This window comes from Oxyura jamaicensis, chromosome 1 (assembly GCF_011077185.1).
Source record: "Oxyura jamaicensis isolate SHBP4307 breed ruddy duck chromosome 1, BPBGC_Ojam_1.0, whole genome shotgun sequence".
In the NCBI taxonomy this organism is placed as follows: Eukaryota; Metazoa; Chordata; class Aves; order Anseriformes; family Anatidae; genus Oxyura; species Oxyura jamaicensis.
Genome location: NC_048893.1, coordinates 14089152 through 14095550, shown reverse-complemented (window position 1 = coordinate 14095550; position 6399 = coordinate 14089152).

Sequence of the window (6399 nt, the reverse complement as noted above, 5' to 3'; positions counted from 1 at the left end):
AAAAAAAAAAAAAAAAAAAAAAAAAAAAAAAAAAAAAAAAGAAGCAATAGCCAGCTCTGGTGAGGGCAAGACAGCTTGTTTCCAACAGGGAGCGTTGGAAGCCACCGGGAGTCTCAGTGCGAGGGACTGCTGGGAGGGTCACTCACTTTGTGGTCTTAGGCTGGAGACCATCCTACTGTAAATGTTGCTTTATTGTTGTTTTGGGTTTGAGTGTTCATTTTTGTTTGCTTGTTTTGTTTTTCCTAGAGAAAAGGAGGAGAGAGGAAAGGAGAGATGCTGGTTGTTTCCCTCTAGAAACAGAAAATATGTGTCCTTTGACTTGGTTTGCTTGGAGTGGGTGTAGCTTGCTGACATGTTCAGCCAAAGACCCTCCATATGGAGTCTTCACGTGTTCCAACCTCCATTCCTGCCAGTCACAGGGCAGCAGAGGCAGAGGAGCTACCTGGTGTGTGGGGATGAGTCTTGCCATGCTCTGCCACTCTGCAGTGACAGGAGAGGGAATGGATGGGCCAAGGGCAGGATGGTTCTGCCCACAAAACTGGTGAAACCAATGCCATTTGTATTGCTGCTGTATGCAGTGACCTCCAAAGACCTAAGAGAAGAAGGAAGAAATTAATGCACAGAGGTGAGGTTACAGCATTAGTGATGTATAACAGGCAGCTGGAAGGCAAATGACTCATTTGGGCTGGGCAGAGATGGTGACACAGCAGGGAAGGTCTCGTGCTCATAGCCATGCAGTGACGATGACTGGTAAGAAGTCAGGTGAGGACATTTTAGACTGCAGGGGAGGAACGTAGTGCCATGCAGTGAAGCAGGGCATATTCCTATTCACTCCCAATCAGCTGTGTTGTTTGTCTGACGATCATTTTATGAAGCTTTAAGACAGTTTGCTATTTTATGGCTTGGTTTCGCTGTCTTGCGTCTTTTGCAAGCTCATTCAGCAATGTGTCACACAACCAAATCCACTCATTAACAAACTCAGTGTTAATAAAATAACCTTGATATTACTGGAATCTTTGTAGGCAGCCAGCCGCAAACAGCTAGCTACAGATGTGTATGCTGAATTCAAAACTGGATTGCAACAACTTGGTATTAACTGAAGCACAGCATCTGAAGGATGGCCTTAGATTTGGAGCAATGCCGAGTGGAGGGAGGTTTGCTGTACAAAGCCCAGGACACTCCTGCCTGTCCTGGCTCACAGGATGCCCAGTTCCAGGATTTTCCTGTGGCCATGCTGACCACAGCAAGTAACAGTGCAGGCAAGGAATGGAAGTTGCTGGTACAACAGGGGCAAGAGGGAGTGTTTCCCACAAGTATCCAGAGCAACTGTCTGTACAGCACCAGCACTGGTTGGCTCCCATTCTGTCAAAAGTCTTTAGGAAAGTGGCAGTGGTATCTGTCCTGTTCCCCCTTTGCTTCATGGTGATCGTGATGCCCATTTACCTTGGGCAAAGGGTGCTCACTGTATCATTTCTGGACTTTACTTCTATTTCCTGCTTGCAGTGGATCCAAAATTCTCTTGTGTCACCTCAGTACAGCTAATGCTTGGACAGTGAAAGAGTACATTGTATGTCAGTGCCTAGAAAAAGATGAGTGCCATCCTGAGGCATTCACACTACCTACTTTAGATTGTTTTAAACACATACATTCAAAGCAACTGGAACTGGAACTGGAAGGCTTTTTTTTTTTTTTTTTCTTCTTCTTCTTATTTAACTGAATAGTTAGGCATTTTCCATGGGCACTGAATAGTTAGGCATTTTCCATGGGCATATCAGCATCGACATTAGATGCCTAAACTAAGTGTGCAATTACCTGCCTTCAGGTTTCGTATTAGGACAAGACCAGAGGATATTTTTATCAGTCTTCTGTGTTTCTGTTTCTTCTTGTTAAATTACTTTGTCCAGTAGCTGCTGCCTTGTATTAACATATTCCCAGTTAAAATTGGTTATGGTGAGAATTTCCTTTTATTATTTTTTTTTTTCTTTCCTTTTTTATTTCTTATAATTGTAGTCTTTGAGGTCTGCTTATGATTACAGTAATCATGACAGATGCCTTTTACCAGCATTTATTTCTTTTTCTATTAAGTGCAAAGCTTGTGAACAAAAATCACAAGTTTCCTTATGGGCTTTTCTCTGGCTTAGTTTTCACACACTAGAAGGGAAACCTGGGCCCCTGCCTCTCCCATGCTTCCCATCCTCAAATTAGGTCCATGCTATTGCAGTATCCTTCAGAACTACAATCCCTGTTGTGTTAATTATTATCTTCATCATCATCAGTACAGCAACTACAATGCATGCAGCTGGAGGAGGACTGGCATCTCCAGGCTGTTCTCTGGGGATGATCCAGGGGACACAACCAGGTTTCTCACTAGCACATCCAGACCAAGACCTGATCCTGTGGTATGACTTCATTCAATAGTGCTTGGTGGATTATTTTCAGCCATGAATTTGTCTAATTGTACTTTGAATCATGCCAGCTTTTGAAACCCATGGCATCTTGCCGTCAATTCTACAGCTTAACTGTGCACTGCATAGCAAACTGTCTCTTTTGTTTGCCACCTGAGAATTTGATTTTTTGCCTTCTAGGTCTCGAATTACGAGCAACAGTGCATAACCATTCCCCATTTGTCTTTCCCATGCACATTTCATATTTCTGCCATAAACCTATTTTTCATAGGCAAAATGTTCAAGGCAAAAGTCTTGCGCAGAAACCACCCTGCTGCTTCTTCACCCCTGCCAAATTTCTTCCTCACAACTTTCCTAGTTCTGCTACACCAAAGCTATTGATAAGAAATGTATATTGTGTTCAGAGGGGTGCATCACTTCTAGTCACGTAATGATATTTTATATTGCCCTTTATTCTATTTTCCGTTACTAATAATGCTTATTTTCTTAAATATTGTATCATCTGGTCCTACTTGCCCCTTGGAGAGAGGACGATGATGGATCCACAGCTTGCTAAGTCTCATCCAAAGACTTGTGACAATAGATTCTAGGGAAGGGGCACTCTCAGCACACAGTTCAGTGCTACACAAAAGCCAAAGAATTCACACAAAGGCACAGAAAGGGTTTGCTCTTCACTGGCTGGCTATGAGTAATCTCATTTCAGGAACTTTGCTTGCATACTGTGCAAACATGTACTTAGCAAAGCGATGATAGCAGTGCATATTGCTGCCTAGCGGAAATTACTGCCAATGGTGATTTCCAAGCTGTTGCAACTGCAGTGTAAGGAAGACCGAAGACTTTTAGAGGTATAGCTTTTGTACAATGTTTGTGAAGCTTGGGAGACTGTTTTTGCCAAGAGCAGCTACAAATATTCCTTCCAACGTGGAATGATTGAACCACAGGTTTCTGGTTAACCCACTGCAACCTATGTAATTTCACTCTTGATCTCCTCCTTTCTATAATGCCTGTGGCCCTGTGCTGTGCACTGGATACATTCAGGCCTTGAGTTTGTGGCACTAATAATACATCTATTTCTTCATGAAATTAGGTCCTTCTGGTCTGCTGTTATTAGCCTTTCAGTACGTCTCCTTAAAACTCTTTATGTTCTCCTTCTTGCAATTCTTTCCAGAGTAATTTACACCCCACCTGCTGGTTTCCAGAATGTGTTTGTTGCATAGCAGACCCCCAGAGCTCCTGGCTAGGTGATGCTGTGAGTGCTAAAAAATCATGTGGATTACAGGAAGCCTGAGCACACTCATGGTCAAGAACTTCACCAAAGTTTTCAGGAATTCCCAAACTGAAAGTAGTTTGTGGTTAGAGGTGAGGGTGAGGATGGGGGAGCTCTGTGCTAGAGGCAGTATGCTGGGGTGAGCTTAGCTTCTGTGGTCTTGCCTCTGGAAGGTTATGCTTTTGTTTCTCTGTGGCCTCTCGGTTGCTTCAGAGCAGCAGCACTCCACCTAACGTGGACGCTAGCCCAGCTCCTGGCTGCTACTTGCCACCACTGAGATTAGAGGATCCTCTCTGCACCAGCATCCACTTCTGTTACCACTGCTGAATCTCCACCAACACCACCATGAAGTACTCAGAACAGCTGGACCATGACTGTCTGCCGTGTCAAGCAGCACGAGCCAAGAGGTGCACTTGATACAATGCAACTCACCCTTTGTCTGCAGACGGGAATGACAGGGATTGGTGATAGGTGGAGAAAAAAATGAAAATAAAAAAAAAAGAGACAAAGGAAATAAAAACAAATTGAGAGAAAGAGGGACGTGCGCAAAAGAAACCACATTATAGAGAGGAAATGAAAGGTGAATGGTTTTTGCTTGTGATAAAAAAAAAAAAAAAAAAAAAAAAAAAGGAGACAATAGGTGGATGGGAGGGATAAGCATCAGCTCAGCAGGGTGGTGATACACATAAAAAAATAAGACAGCCCCTTGGGGCCACAGAGGAAAATTTGGGGAAGGTGGAAGCCAGTTCTTCAGGTGACCATTTGTGGGCTATGCTGTACTAAGGTGCTGGGTGCAGCAATGCCACAGAGCCCTTGGCTCTTCCCAAACATAATGGGAGATGAATCTTTAGAAGGTGGTGGTGTCAATGGTAGCAATTCCCACACTGTTGACACTGGTGGTGTTGACACTGGAAGCTGCAGCCACTTGTTCTTTGCTGTGTTTCTACCTCTCTTTGTTGTAAGGGGAGAAGAAAACAGCAAGACAGCTATGAGCAGAGCTCTTGGCCAGCAAGCGTGCCTGACCTACAGAACAAAAAGAAGTTGGTGAAACCAGTTATTTTCTACAGCTGGCCACTACCACAGATGGACCTCCATTCTATCCCAGTGTAGTCATCTGTCAGAGCCCTCAGTGCCTCCCCCAGCTCCTAAGGGTTTATCTGGCTGAGTCAGGCTCTGCTTCTTCACTGATAAGAGCTGTTGTGAAGGAAATTAAGAGTGGACCTTCCCTTCCTTCCCTTGGGAGCCACATTTGAGTTGATGCTCTTTTGCCTGGCCCTGCTTGAGCTACATTGCAGCTGTGCAGCAGCTATGTCTCCACTTGGTCTTGTACCTCCTCAGTTCTGACCTGGACACACTGACTTGACTTCCAGTCTTCCGCTCAGACCTCATCAAGACAGACTTTCCCAGGTGATCAAATGGGCTAAGGAAGACTCTCATCATGGTCTCCAGACTTGTTCCTGGTCTGGGCTCACTGACTCAACTTCCTGATGCCTTGTTGGTGAGGTGCTGCTCCTGTCACCCTCAGTTTGTGGCTCGCATTCCATTGGTGTTGTCTTCTAGAGTTCTGCATTTTGAATTTAGAAAGTGTTAGACATGGTGAAGTATATTTTAATGTCAGCTAAGCTTGGCAGGAAAGAGGGTTTATGTCCTGAAGATATTTTCAACATTTCAAAAATATCTTCTCTTGCTGTGGACCTCAGGATTTTCAGCGTAGTTCTGTTGGTGCCAATGAGCTATACTAATGGAATCCTGCACTATGCTTGCCAGAGTTTGAGAGAACTCAGCTGAAAAGCAATGAGTAAGGGAGAGTTGGAAGTCAAACACGGATGTGCCAAGTAACCAGTAGTTTTTGTCTACACTAGGAGCTGTACATCCAAACAGCTTTCCAGTGAAAACTCTTTTACCTAGCTTTTCTAGGTTCATTCATCTTTAATATCAGTCCAAGCACATGCCATGCTGAAAATAATGCCCTTTTCGTGGCCATAACTGAATGGTGCATCTCTGGATCAGAACATGGAGATGTTATTGAAAGTGGAAATAACTAGGGATGTGAAGAAAGATATGAACTGGTAAGGAAAGCTAATGTACTAGAAGTCCATGGGGAGGGTTTGGAGAAGGCTGAACTGGTTTGGCAATAACCAATTTGTTTTTGACACAGATTTCTCCACTTCAGCTCAGAGCATCATGTAACTGATGGAGGTTAATTTAAAGAAGTTGGCCAAAGGAAACAGTCAGTCTTGACTGAAAGCATATTTACACCCATGGTAGAGTTAATTTCACTATAGTCAGGATTCCTAGAGATTAACTATCTAAATTAGTCATAAAGTCAGGGAGATAAATGAATGAAATGCCCAAATCCACCCTGACAACTAGCATACAACAGAGAGTTTAGCAATTTAAAATGCGTCCAATTTAGTTCACCATCAGGTGAGCTAGTTCTGCCCCTTCAATCTACTCGTATTTCTCTGCTTATTTTCTAATCCCTTTCTAATCCTTCCACTTTTTTATCATTGGCCAACGCTCCATCTTCATGTGTTCCAACCTCTCTTAGCACAAGAGCTTTCTGCTAGGAAATTCCTGCCAGTGGGGAAGGCCATTGTGTAGCTCTACTTTGTTGAGATAGAATGTTTATTATTTTTTTCTTCCAAATTTCATACAAATACAGGTTGTACTTGGCAAGATCAGCTGTGATTCAATTTGTCATGACTGACAATTTTTACAGTAGTC